This window comes from Coregonus clupeaformis, chromosome 6 (genome assembly GCF_020615455.1).
Source record: "Coregonus clupeaformis isolate EN_2021a chromosome 6, ASM2061545v1, whole genome shotgun sequence".
NCBI classification, from domain to species: Eukaryota; Metazoa; Chordata; class Actinopteri; order Salmoniformes; family Salmonidae; genus Coregonus; species Coregonus clupeaformis.
The window spans coordinates 19,500,397-19,514,872 of NC_059197.1; positions in this window are offsets into that span (position 1 = coordinate 19,500,397).

Sequence of the window (14,476 nt, forward strand, 5' to 3'; positions counted from 1 at the left end):
AACAAAGGCTGTGATTGGCGGATGTGTAGCAGTACGTTATTAAATCCCGCCCCATCACTACTTTTTCACGTGATCAGGCTTTGAATGGATGCGTGATAGTGCTTGTGCTTTGCTACAGCAAGCTTCAAATCAATCAAATAACATTTGTATTGGTCGCGTGCACATACACTATATCAACAAAAGTATGTGGACACCCCTTCAAATTAGTGGATTCGGCTATTTCAGCCACACCCGTTGCTGACAGGTGTAAAAAATCGAGCTCACAGCCATGCAATTTCCATAGACAAACATAGGCATTAGAATGGCCTAATGGAAAAGCTCAGTGACTTTCAATGTGGCACTGTTCCAACAAGTCAGTTCTTCAAATTTCTGACCTGCTAGAGCTGCCCAAAAGTGCTGTTATTGTGAAGTGGAAACATCTTCGAGCAACAATGTCTATGAGCAACAACAGCTTAGTCGTGAAGTGGTAGGCCACACAAGCTCACAGAACTGGACCGACAAGTGCTGAAATGCGTAGCGCGTAAAAATCGTCTGTCCTCGGATGCAACACTCACTACCAAGTTCCAAACTGCCTCTAGAAGCAACATCAGCACTAGAACTGTTAGTCAGGAGCTTCATGAAATGGGTTTCCATAGCCAAGCAGCCGCACACAAGCCTAAGATCACCATAAGCACTGCCAAGCGTTGGCTGGAGTGGTGTAAAACTCTCTGCCATTGGACTCAGGAGCAGTGGAAACGCGTTCTCTGGAGTGAAAAATCACACTTCACCATCTGGGACACGTACGGACAAATCTGAGTTTGGCGGATGCCAAGAAAACGCTACCTGCCCGAATGCATAGTGCCAACTGTAAAGTTTGGTGGAGGAGGAATAATGGTCTGGGGCTGTTTTTTTATGGTTCAGGTTAGGCCCCTTAGTTCCAGTGAAGGGAACTTAATGCTACAACATACAATGAAATTCTAGACAATTCTGTGCTTCCAACTTTGTGGCAACAGTTTGGGGAAGGCCCTTTCCTGTTTCAGCATGACAATGCCCCCGTGCACAAAGCGAGGTCCATACAGAAATGGTTTGTCAAGATTGGTGTGGAAGAACTTGACTGGCCTGCACAGAGCCCTGACCTCAACCCCATCAAACACCTTTGGGATGAGCTTGGCCTAATCACCCAACATCAGTGCCTGACCTCACTAATGCTCTTGTGGCTGAATGGAAGCAAATCCCCGCAGCAATGTTCCATGTGGAAAGTCTTCCCAGAAGAGTGGACACTGTTCTAACAGCAAAGGGTGGACAAACTCAATATTAATGCCCATGATTTTCGAATGAGATGTTCAACGACCTAGTGACCACATACTTTTGGTCATTTAGTGTATTTTGCAGATGTTATCGCAGGTGCAGCGAAATGCTTATGTTTAGCTCCAACAGTGCAGCATACCTAACAATACCTAACTGTGATGAGTGTGATAGAAGGAGTCAGGCGCAGGAGAGTAATACGCATCCAAAGAGTTTATTCAGTCGATAAACAGTTGCGCAAGCATGCGACAACAAAACTCAGGCACAGGGGAAATATCTACCCTGGCAACAACAAGGTAAGGGTAGCTCAACCGAGCTACACACAGTTCACTACAAACAATCACCCACACAGACAAGGAAGCAGAGGGAACACTTATACAATGACTAATTGGGGATAAGGACCAGGTGTGTGATTAATTAGACAAGTGGAGTGATGATAAATGGATCGGCAGCAGCTAGTAAGCCAGTGACAACGAACGCCGAAACAAGGAGGGGAGGCAGCCTCGGCTGAAGTCGTGACAGTACCCCCCCCCCTTGACGTGCGGCTCCAGCAGCGCGCTGACCCCGGCCTCATGGACGGCCAGGAGGACGCGGAGCAGGGCGAGCCGGATGGCGACGGTGGAAATCCCGTAACATGGAGGGATCGAGGATATCCCTCACCGGGACCCAGCACCGTTCCTCCAGACCGTACCCCTCCCACTCCACGAGGTACTGAAGGCCCCCCACCCAACGCCTCGAATCCAGGATGGAACGGACTGAGTACGCCGGGGCCCCCTCGATGTCCAGGGGAGGTGGAGGGACCTCCCGCACCTCAGACTCCTGGAGCGGACCAGCTACCACCGGCCTGAGGAGAGACACATGAAACGAGGGGTTAATACGGTAATCAGGGGAAAGTAATAACCTATATGTGACCTTGTTGACTCTCCTCAGGACTTTGAACGGCCCCACAAACCGCGGGCTCAGCTTCCGGCAGGGCAGGCGGAGGGGCAGATTCCGGGTCGAGAGCCAGACCCGATCCCCCGATACAAAGACGGGGGCCTCACTGCGGTGGCGGTCAGTGTTGGCCTTCTGACGACGCACAGCGCGTTGGAGGTGAATGTGGGCAGCATCCCACGTCTCCTCTGCGCGCCGAAACCAGTCATCCACCGCAGGAGCCTCGGACTGGCTCTGGTGCCACAACCGGTTGGTAACCTAGAACACACTGGAAAGGCGTTAGGTTAGTGGAGGAGTGGCGGAGAGAGTTCTGGGCATATTCTGCCCATGGCAAGAACACCGACCACTCCCCCACTCCTGGCAGTAGGACCGCAGGAACCTACCCACGTCCTGATTTACCCGTTCCACCTGCCCATTACTCTCGGGGTGGAACACAGAGGTCAGGCTGATCGAGACCCCCAGAAGTTCCATGGACGTGAACTGGGGACCTCGATCAGACACTATATCCTCTGGTACCCCGTAGTGCCGGAAGACGTGAGTAAACAGGGCCTCCGCAGTCTGCAGGGCCGTGGGGAGACCGGGCAGAGGAAGGAGGCGGCAGGACTTTGAGAAGCGGTCCACAACGACCAGGATGGTGGTGTTACCTTGGGAGAGGGGAAGATCAGTCAGAAAATCAATGCTAAGGTGAGACCATGGTCGTTGTGGAACTCTTATCGTTTTTTCACTTACCTGGTGAGGCGGGGAGGCGAGCCCCGAGCTTCTGGCGTCAAGCACCCGGCACGAGCCGGGTGCGACCCGCTCCAGGGACAGTGGCAGGTGGGTGATTCTGTGATGCGTGTGATTGAAGGAGTCAGGCACAGGAGAGTAATATGCATCCAAAGAGTTTATTCCATCGATAAACAGTTGCGCAAGCATGCGACAACAAAACTCAGGCACAGGGGAAATATCTACCCTGGCAACAACAAGGTAAGGGTAGCTCAACCGAGCTACACACAGCTCACTACAAACAATCACCCACACAGACAAGGAAGCAGAGGGAACACTTATACAATGACTAATTGGGGATAAGGACCAGGTGTGTGTGATTAATTAGACAAGACAAGTGGAGTGATGATAAATGGATCGACAGCAGCTAGTAAGCCGGTGACGACGAACGCCGAAACCTGCCCGAACAAGGAGGGGAGGCAGCCTCGGAGGAAGTCGTGACACTAACAATATACACAAATCCCAAAAATTTAAATTAAGAAATATCCAAACAAACAATGTCAGTCTGGAATATAAATAAATATATACAGTGGGGGGAAAAAGTATTTAGTCAGCCACCAATTGTGCAAGTTCTCCCACTTAAAAAGATGAGAGAGGCCTGTAATTTTCATCATAGGTACACGTCAACTATGACAGACAAAAGGAGGAAAAAAAATCCAGAAAATCACATTGTAGGATTTTTAATGAATTTATTTGCAAATTATGGTGGAAAATAAGTATTTGGTCACCTACAAACAAGCAAGATTTCTGGCTCTCACAGACCTGTAACTTCTTCTTTAAGAGGCTCCTCTGTCCTCCACACGTTACCTGTATTAATGGCACCTGTTTGAACTTGTTTTCAGTATAAAAGACACCTGTCCACAACCTCAAACAGTCACACTCCAAACTCCACTATGGCCAAGACCAAAGAGCTGTCAAAGGACACCAGAAACAAAATTGTAGACCTGCACCAGGCTGGGAAGACTGAATCTGCAATAGGTAAGCAGCTTGGTTTGAAGAAATCAACTGTGGGAGCAATTATTAGGAAATGGAAGACATACAAGACCACTGATAATCTCCCTCGATCTGGGGCTCCACGCAAGATCTCACCCCGTGGGGTCAAAATGATCACAAGAACGGTGAGCAAAAATCCTAGAACCACACGGGGGGACCTAGTGAATGACCTGCAGAGAGCTGGGACCAAAGTAACAAAGCCTACCATCAGTAAACACACTACGCCGCCAGGGACTCATATCCTGCAGTGCCAGACGTGTCCCCCTGCTTAAGCCAGTACATGTCCAGGCCCATCTGAAGTTTGCTAGAGTGCATTTGGATGATCCAGAAGAGGATTGGGAGAATGTCATATGGTCAGATGAAACCAAAATATAACTTTTTGGTAAAAACTCAACTCGTCGTGTTTGGAGGACAAAGAATGCTGAGTTGCATCCAAAGAACACCATACCTACTGTGAAGCATGGGGGTGGAAACCTCATGCTTTGTGGCTGTTTTTCTCCAAAGGGACCAGGACGACTTATCCGTGTAAAGGAAAGAATGAATGGGGCCATGTATCGTGAGATTTTGAGTGAAAACCTCCTTCCATCAGCAAGGGCATTGAAGATGAAACGTGGCTGGGTCTTTCAGCATGACAATGATCCCAAACACACCACCCGGGCAACGAAGGAGTGGCTTCGTAAGAAGCATTTCAAGGTCCTGGAGTGGCCTAGCCAGTCTCCAGATCTCAACCCCATAGAAAATCTTTGGAGGGAGTTGAAAGTCCGTGTTGCCCAGCGACAGCCCCAAAACATCACTGCTCTAAAGGAGATCTGCATGGAGGAATGGGCCAAAATACCAGCAACAGTGTGTGAAAACCTTGTGAAGACTTAAAGAAAACGTTTGACCTGTGTCATTGCCAACAAATGGTATATAACAAAGTATTGAGAAACTTTTGTTATTGACCAAATACTTATTTTCAATTCATTAAAAATCCTACAATGTGATTTTCTGGATTTTTTTTTCTCATTTTGTCTGTCATAGTTGACGTGTACCTATGATGAAAATTACAGGCCTCTCTCATCTTTTTAAGTGGGAGAACTTGCACAATTGGTGGCTGACTAAATATTTTTTTCCCCCACTGTATATGATGGTGTGTATAGTGTGTTACTTTTTATTATTTTTTACTTTAGTTTATCTGGTAAATCATTTCTTAACTCTTTCTTGAACTGTATTGTTACTTAAGGGCTTGTAAGGTCTACACCTGTTGTATTCGGCGCATGTTACAAATAAAGTTGAATTTGATTTATAGACAGTAGGCTATGAATAAGAAAGGTGTGTACAGCAGTAGTTATTTAGGATGAGCCTTGACTAGAATGAAGTTTATTTATTTACTTGAAACTTTGAAGAAATCTCTTGAGATGCACCTCATTTTCAAGTGTCCAAATGAAAAAAATGAAATACTTAATAACAATAATGACATGGCAACTACTGTTTAATAATTATAATAACAATGTAATAATAATAAGAAAAGAAACATACATTAGTAGGATAAAAAAGTTGTGTATAACTACTAATAGGCCTACAACTAATAAAACTACTGCTACAACTACTAATACAACTACTAAAGCGAAGTACCTATAATATACACAGAGTATACAAAACATTACCATGACATAGACTGACCAGGTGAATCCAGGTGAAAGCTATGTGTGCCATTCAGAGGGTGACCTTGCAAGACAAAAGATGTACAGTGGGGAAAAAAAGTATTTAGTCAGCCACCAATTGTGCAAGTTCTCCCACTTAAAAAGATGAGAGAGGCCTGTAATTTTCATCATAGGTACACGTCAACTATGACAGACAAATTGAGAAAAAAAATCCAGAAAATCACATTGTAGGATTTTTTATGAATTTATTTGCAAATTATGGTGGAAAATAAGTATTTGGTCAATAACAAAAGTTTCTCAATACTTTGTTATATACCCTTTGTTGGCAATGACACAGGTCAAACGTTTTCTGTAAGTCTTCACAAGGTTTTCACACACTGTTGCTGGTATTTTGGCCCATTCCTCCATGCAGATCTCCTCTAGAGCAGTGATGTTTTGGGGCTGTCGCTGGGCAACATGGACTTTCAACTCCCCTCCAAAGATTTTCTATGGGGTTGAGATCTGGAGACTGGCTAGGCCACTCCAGGACCTTGAAATGCTTCTTACGAAGCCACTCCTTCGTTGCCCAGGCGGTGTGTTTGGGATCATTGTCATGCTGAATGACCCAGCCACGTTTCATCTTCAATGCCCTTGCTGATGGAAGGAGGTTTTCACTCAAAATCTCACGATACATGGCCCCATTCATTCTTTCCTTTACACGGATCAGTCGTCCTGGTCCCTTTGCAGAAAAACAGCCACAAAGCATGATGTTTCCACCCCCATGCTTCACAGTAGGTATGGTGTTCTTTGGATGCAACTCAGCATTCTTTGTCCTCCAAACACGACGAGTTGAGTTTTTACCAAAAAGTTATATTTTGGTTTCATCTGACCATATGACATTCTCCCAATCCTCTTCTGGATCATCCAAATGCACTCTTGCAAACTTCAGACGGGCCTGGACATGTACTGGCTTAAGCAGGGGACACTGCAGGATTTGAGTCCCTGGCGGCGTAGTGTGTTACTGATGGTAGGCTTTGTTACTTTGGTCCCAGCTCTCTGCAGGTCATTCACTAGGTCCCCCCGTGTGGTTCTGGGATTTTTGCTCACCGTTCTTTTGATCATTTTGACCCCACGGGGTGAGATCTTGTGTGGAGCCCCAGATCGAGGGAGATTATCAGTGGTCTTGTATGTCTTCCATTTCCTAATAATTGCTCCCACAGTTGATTTCTTCAAACCAAGCTGCTTACCTATTGCAGATTCAGTCTTCCCAGCCTGGTGCAGGTCTACAATTTTGTTTCTGGTGTCCTTTGACAGCTCTTTGGTCTTGGCCATAGTGGAGTTTGGAGTGTGACTGTTTGAGGTTGTGGACAGGTGTCTTTTATACTGATAACAAGTTCAAACAGGTGCCATTAATACAGGTAACGAGGGGAGGACAGAGGAGCCTCTTAAAGAAGAAGTTACAGGTCTGTGAGAGCCAGAAATCTTGCTTGTTTGTAGGTGACCAAATACTTATTTTCCACCATAATTTGCAAATAAATTCATTAAAAATCCAGCAATGTGATTTTCTGAATTTTTTTTTCTCAATTTGTCTGTCATAGTTGACGTGTACCTATGATGAAAATTACAGGCCTCTCTCATCTTTTTAAGTGGGAGAACTTGCACAATTGGTGGCTGACTAAATACTTTTTTTCCCCACTGTAAGTGCCTTTGAACGGGTCATGGTAGTAGGTGCCAGGCGCACCGGTTTGTGTCAAGAACTGCAACACTGTTGGGTTTTTCATGCTGAACAGTTTCCTGTGTGTATCAAGATTGGTCCACCACCCAAAGGACATCCAGCCAACTTGACACAAATGTGGGAAGCATTGGAGTCAACATGGGCCAACGTCCCTGTGGAACGCTTTCGACACCTTGTAGAGTCCATGCACCGACGACTTGAGGCTATTCTGAGGGCAATACATACATATTTACAAATATCTTTACATGGGGATGTTTCTATTAGTTTAAACAGTTTGATCTTAACATTTGAAAAAGGGCTTTCTTAAATTCACTATGTGTGATTTTAATGCCCTGATTTCAATAGGTAAATTATCCCAGTCAGTTGGGCCTTTGTATGTTAAAGGTCTTACTCCAACCTCATGATGTACCCTTGGAATTTGTAATTTCTGCTGTTGTTGAAAGGAGTAGTGTGAGTCTTGTAAAGGTAGGTGGTCCTTGATCCAGTATATACAGGGACATTTCAGTTGATACATTTACAAATAAATTGGTACCAATGCAGTTGTCTTCTGTTTGGGAGTGACAACCAATTTAGTGATTCATACATTGTGCAATGATGTGTCTTATAATGGTATCCAAAGTATATACATATGAAGTGGGTAAAACAGTATGTTAACATTATTAAAGTGACCAGTGTTCAATGACTATCTACATAGGGCAGCAGTCTCTAAGGTGCAGGGTTGAGTACCGGGTGGTAGCCAGCTAGTAACTGTGACTAAGTTCAGGCTAGGGTACTGGGCAGAGGCCGGCTAGTGGTGACTATTTACCAGTCTGATGGCCTGGAGTCTCTCTGTCCCAGCTTTGATGCACCTGTACTGTCTCCTCCTTCTAGATGGTAGCGGGGTGAACAGGCAGTGGTACGGGTGGCTGAGGTCCTTGATGATCTTCTTGGCCTTTCTGTGAGACCGGGTGCTATAGGTGTCCTGAAGGGCAGGCAGTGTGTCCCCAGTGATGCGTTGGGCTGTCCGCACCACCCTCTGGAGAGCCCTGTGGCTGCGGATAGTGCAATTGTTGTACCAGGCAGTGGTACAGCCCGACAGGATGCTCTCAGTGGTGCATCTGTAGAAATTTGTGAGGGTCTTAGGGGCCAAGCCAAATTTCTTCAGCCTTCTGTGGATGGACCATTTCAAGGAACTTGAATCTTTTCACCCTCTCCACTGGGGCACCGTCGATGTGGATGGGGGCATGCTCTCTATGCTGTTTCCTGAAGTCCACAATCAGCTCCTTTGTTTTGTTGACATTGAGGGAGTGGTTATTTTCCTGGCACCACTCCGCCAGGACCCTTACCTCCTCCATGTAGGCTGTCTCGTCGTTGTTGGTAATTAGGCCTACCACTGTTGTCTCGTCAGCAAACTTGATGATTGAGTTGGAGACGATGTTGGGCCACGCATTCATGGGTGAACAGGGAGTACAGGAGGGTGCTGAGCACGCACCCTTTTGGGGCCTCCGTGTTGAGGATCAGCGTGGAGGAGGTGTTGTTGCCTACCTTCACCACCTGGGGTCGGCCAGTCAGGAAGTCTAGGGCCCAGTTGCACAGGGTGGGGTTCAGAACCCTGAGCTGTAGTCGATGAACAGCATTCTTACATAAGTATTCCTCATGTCCAGATGGGATAGGGAAGTGCGATGGTGATTGTGTCATCCATGGATCTGTTGGAGTGGTATGCAAATTGTAGTCATTTAGTTCAGTTACCTTCACTTTCTTGGGTACAGGAACAATGGTGGACATCTTGAAGCAAGTGGGGACAACAGACTGGGATAGGGAGAGATTGAATATGTCTGTAAACACTCCAGCCAGCTGGTCTGCGCATGCTCTGAGGACGTGGCTTGGGATGCCGTCTGGGCCTGCAGCCTTGCGAGGGTTAAATGTCTTACTCACATTGGCCACAGAGAACAAGAGCACACAGTCCTCGTGAGCGGTGGTGTCCTGCATCGTCAGCTCAGTGTTTTCCTTGAAGCGGGCGAAGAAGGTGTCCACAACATGGCTGGTTTTCCCTTTATAATCCATGATTGTCTGGAGTCCCTGCCACATACGTCTCGTGTCTGAGCCGTTGAATTGCGACTCCACTTTGTCGTTTTGCCTCTGATTGCCTTACAGAAGGCATAGCTTGTCTGTTTATACACGTCCATGTTCCCTGAACTACTGCAACTGCTGTTCTTTGTAAGTGCGTAACTGACACGAACATTGAATTTGAAATGCAGGGTAGTTCTTATTTAGAATGCGTAAGTAACAGGCTTGTGAAGCCTGTGATTTAGAGGGAGGTGAAAGTTAAGATAACTTCTTGAGTAAGGACAAAGATCACTAAAGTGAAATGTTATGCATGTCAGTGTTTTGCAATGCAATATCCTTCTGACCGCATTCTTGAACTGAATGGTTGGAAAGTAAGTCTGACTGTGTGGTCCTATGTAAACATTTCAGTTGGACTACTACCAACCAAAACAACATGGCCGCCTTGAAAAGGTCCTTGTTATAGTGGCCAGTGTGAACAGGCACACCCTTGGCATCCTATACCAAGAGTTGGAGATTTGTTCAGCTCAGAGGGAGTGTCAATCACACATACATACAATAATATTGACCTCCCTCATGGAAAGCTGTTATGTAACCAACTAGGATCTTTTGCACATAAAACAAACCAAACACACAGTGGGGTTTGAAAATAAGGATATGCTGGTAGCTTGCATCTTATGCATGACGTGTGTAGGAGGATTTGGGACATTGGTGACCACAACCTTGGTATAACATGCTACTTATCATTGATTTAGCCCAGCGTTTCCCAAACTCGTTTTGGTTTTTGCCCTAACACTACACAGCTGATTCAAATTATTAACGCTTGATGATTAGTTGATTATTAGAATCAGCTGTGGAGTGCTAGGGCAAAAACCAAAATGTGCGCTGCTTGGGGTCAGAGTTTGGGAAACCCTTATTTAGCCTCTATACATTTGTTTTCATAACAGTGGGGGTACATGGCCTGAATACTTTGGATGAGAGAGGTATACATAGATTGTGTGTGTGTGCAAGTGAACTGCATCTGGGAGGTGACTTGAGCCATCGGAGTTAAGGACAAAATGCAGTTTACTCATTTGAGCTAGAGAATAAAATCCGTACGCCACTTGGTTTTATGATTAAAGCTGCAATTTGACAAGGCCAGATCATGTGCCACATGGTGCTCTACACTAATCACATTACTGACTGACCGCTTTCTGTATGGACGACCGAGAGAGAGAGAGAGTGAGCCATGAGTGGTCACTGACCTGAAGTATTGACCTTTGTCATGCAAGTCCGCAGAAGAAGATCTGACCCATTGTCCATTTACAACCTATAGCCAGGTTCAATTAGCATAACTGTAGTTGCTAGTATTGTTTGGCCCTTACACATTCATTCTATGATGAATTCAGCCATTAGATCAGCTAGTGGATGACATAAATCACATTTAGTGCAACAATTCCTGGTCCTCCTGAAGTTGCTGGTTCTCCAGAAGTTGTATGTCTGTGGTGGTATCCAGAAGACCCTGAATGACTGGTTGTACCCGGCCGGCCCGGTAGCGTGTAGAGGAGTTATGAACAAAATTCACCGGATGTTTCTCACTACAGATGTAGTTTGATCACTCTTTTGTTGCTGAGAATTTTCCTGCACAGCAGGAAATGCAAACTTGTAGTGTTTTCAAGGTTTAAAAAGGCATTTAACGTTTGTAATGCCCTAACGAAGAATGTAATAACCCTTTCAAAAAATGTCCATTAATTATAATCCACATAATAATTCACATTTCCTGTTGCTGCAGGATTATTTTCCTGCTTTAGCAAACTGGCTCAAATTAAGATCCTACATCTGTAGATGCTCTAATAACACTGAGTCCTTATGGAATTACTCTGCAGTGATTTTGACCATGTGGAAGTCCATTACCACTTTTTATGTAATAGTCCTTTCCCTGTCGGCTTAGCGTGATAGGGAAGTATATCCTGACTTTCTTATGCTGTGTGTGAGCATCATACATCCTCTGGACTTGTAATACAGTTACAAAAACTGGCATAGAGCCAGAGGGAGAGCTTGAGAACTTGTTTCCCTTATCAGATAAGATTACAGCTTTGTAGTCTTTTTGCCAAGACTCACTACGATATCCCATGATCTTCCCCAGTATTTTGGGAACACACAGTAGCCAGTGTGTGGATGTGGGTACAGTTTAGTAGTTCTTCTAGGGCTCTTGGACGAAAAAGGAATCTAGGAGTCTCAATTGAAATAACTTTTTAGTCTGGGAAACTGACCAATATAATACACAGGTTCATGTGTGATTGAGTATTACTTTGAGTCAATGTACAATATAGGCTCATTAGGATGCACCACTTGTAGAATCAGGGCAGGTTATCAAACATCAACTACACTGATGAACATTACCTTATTTCTTAGCTGATCTCTGCACTCTTGTATATAAGTAGTTGGCTTTGGTTTGTTTGAAATCAGTATTCTAAATAATAATTGAGAAATAACTAATTACAATTTTGATATTTTGCCCATACCCAGGCCTTCTTTAAGAAACTACAACGATGAGTCTGTAGATACTACAAAGCCAGTGTTGGTGTCATTTGAAACCTTACCGTGTGTTCTGAAATATGAGTAGTGTTTAGATGAACACTTTCGGACTTTGAAACCAAATACTACCTTGTGTTTTTTTTTGGCTGGAAACACATGGATATGTGTTGTGTCAGCAGGTGAATGGTATCATTTGGTTTTCTAGTTATTTTAGAATAGCATATGCAAAACAAATAAAATTGTATTCGTCACATGCGCCGAATACAACAGGTGTAGACATAACCGTGAAATGCTTGCTTATGAGCCCTTACCCAACAATGCAGTTTAAAAAAACAAGACAAATTATAGTAATAACACAAAGAATAGAAATACACAATAATTAAGCTAGATAGAGGGAGTACCAGTACCATATCAATGTGCAGGTAGAGACAGTACATATAGACAGAGTATGGAGAATAATAAGAGGAAAAAAGGAACAGAGCAGCAGCAGCGTATATGATGAGTGTGAAAGTATGTGTGTGTGTCTCTGTGTGTGTGTGTGTCTGTGTGTGTGTGTGTGTGTCTGTGTGTGTGTCTGTGTGTTTATGTGTGGCGTCAGTATGTGTGTGTGTTATGTAGTGTGTGTGTGTGTGTGTATGTAGTATATGTGTGTGTGGGTTTGTGTGAGAGTGTCAGTGTGTGTGTAGATATGTCACGACTTCGGCCGAGGCTGCCTCCTCTCCTTGTTCGGGCAGGCTTCGGTGTTCGTCGTCAGCGGCTTACTAACCACTGCCGCCCCAATCATCATCACATTTGTCTTGTCTTGTCAATCCCCTCATTAGTCTGTGTATAAGTGTTCCCTCTGCCCCCTTGTCCTTGTGGGTGATTGTTAGTTGTGAGAGTAGTATAGCTCGGTGGAGCTACTCGTACATTTTGTTGCCAGGGTAGAGTTTCCCCTGTGCCTATGTATTATTGGATTCTACCGTTACCGTGTATTTGCCAGGAATTAGAGTTTCCCCTGTGCCTGTTTCGTTGATCGCTATTTGAGCACATTTGTGTGTCATCGAAGGAATAAACTCTGTATTCGGTGATTACCCTCCTGCACCTGACTCCTTTCATCACACTCATCACAAGATAGTATTGTGAGTGTGTATACAGTACTGTCAGTGCAAAAATAGGGTCAAGGCTGATAGTCCAGATAGTCCGAGACCCGATGTTCCAGTACTGCTTGCTGGACGGTAGCAGGGAGAACAGCCCATGGCTTGGGTGGCTGAAGTCTTTGGCCATTTTTGGGCCTTCCTCTGACACCGCCTGATATAAAGGTCCTGGATGACAGGGAGCTCAGCCCCAGTGATGTACTGGACTGTCCTCACCACCCTCTGTAGCGCTTTGCAGTCGAGGGCAGTACAGTTGCCATACCAAGCGGTGATGCAGCCAGTCAAGATTATCTCAATAGTGCAGCTGTATAACCTTTTGAGGATCTGAGGGGCCCATTCCAAATCTTTTCAGCCTCCTGAGGGGAAAGAGGCGCTGTCATGCCCTCTTCACAACTGTGTGGGTGTGTGTGGATACCAAGTAACTTAAAGCTCTCGACCCGCTCCACTACAGCCTTGTTGATGTGGATGGGGGCGTGCTCGCCCCCCTTTTTCCTGTAGTCCACGATCAGCTCCTTGGTCTTAGTGACGTTGAGGGACGGGTTGTTAAAAGGAAGCCATTCACTGTTAAATACCATTACAGTACTAGATGGATTAAGTATACGCTTAACTCCTCACTCAATTATAAAACAGATGCATCTGGATGTAAAATAGCAATCTACAGTATTGTCACCAACAGTCAGTCTAATAGCCTTTGTGACATAAAGTCATGTCATGTGTTTGTATTGATCTAGTGTCAGACACAACTTGGCAAGGACAAGCGTTTTTTTTCTTCATGAGAACCCACAGCTCTTCTGTGAACCGGGGTCAATGGTCTACTCTAGAACACGTTACTCATTAATATCTGTTTAAATCGGATCTTCCTCCCTCTGCCCCATTCCTATGCCTCTCTGTCCTCTGTCTCTGTCCTCTGTCTCTCTGTCCTCTGTCTCTGTCCTCTGTCCTCTGTCTATGCCTCTCTGTCCTCTGTCTCTGTCCTCTGTCTCTGTCCTCTGTCTCTGTCCTCTGTCTCTCTCTCGCCCCCCTTTCTTCTAGCACCTTCTGGTGTTTATATTTAATATAGTTAATAATAACGGAATAACAAAGTATAAACATTGCCATCAGAGGATTATATGAGTGTCAAAATATATTATTATTTTGTCAATCTGGACTGGCAGTAGCCTGGGGCTTGAAATGGTAATGTAATTTAGAGTCTAGTGAACAATAACACAAATCACCATCAGACATATAATACAATGTCTTAAACTTAAATAAAACGACAATTGAATGATAAACAATTGACTTGTAAAATGCTCTAAAATTGGATAACAACATAAGTTTGCCAGAAGTTAGTTTCAGTTCACTATGGATGACGTTTCTCCAGCTGACTGAAGAGAAGGGAACATGTCGGTTCCTTTTCCCGCTATATTTGGGAGTGGTGAGTCATGTGTCAGTGTGTCAAACATATCAGG